Source organism: Pteropus alecto, unplaced genomic scaffold, assembly GCF_000325575.1.
Source record: "Pteropus alecto unplaced genomic scaffold, ASM32557v1 scaffold53, whole genome shotgun sequence".
Classification (NCBI taxonomy): Eukaryota; Metazoa; Chordata; class Mammalia; order Chiroptera; family Pteropodidae; genus Pteropus; species Pteropus alecto.
Window position 1 is genome coordinate 684,478 of NW_006434366.1, and position 743 is coordinate 685,220.

Sequence of the window (743 nt, forward strand, 5' to 3'; positions counted from 1 at the left end):
TTATCCCTTAATGACCAAAGGGGGAAAGGTGGCAGCAAAAAAAAATGGAGAGTAGGTTCAGACACAAAAGAAACTGGAGCGTGAATGCCAGGACCCTAGAATCTGTGGCCCACATTCTGGACTGGGTTGACACTGCCAGCATGTATCTGGGTCCTTGTCTGCCCAAGCAGAAGCTGCACCCAAGTCCCTTGTACTCATGGGAAGTGGTTCCAGGTCTGTCTAGAAAGATTAACAGCAGGGCCAACAGATGGAGAGGTCGGACCTGAGACACACCTCCCAAGCAGCAGCTGGCCTCCAAGATAATGCCCTGCCCGGAGCCTGACCATTCAACTGCAGTTACCAAGTGCCATGGAGGGTGTGGTCAGAGGGCCAGTGTGTATACTCTTCTTACTGAGAGGGAGCAACCAGTAAGGACAGTATGGGAGCAGATTTAAGCTCCGGGTAGCAACACGCAAAGGTCTAGCAAAGTAAGAGGAAAAGGCTTTGTAATGTTGCATGAGCTTCCAACTGTGTAAAATAGACCTAACACTTGGAGAAGCCACAGACTCAATGTGAATGGAAGCCCATGCTGTTATTTTTCATGGTCATTTCACAAACAGCAAATATCCAGAAAGGAGAGGCCTATTCCTTTGGTTATGCAGTCGACGCTTGACTTGTCTCCCTCTTCTTGGAATGACGTTCTAACATGTCCCGGCAGAGAAAGGAACACCAGGAGGGGAACGGGGCTTCTGGCATAGGAAAGA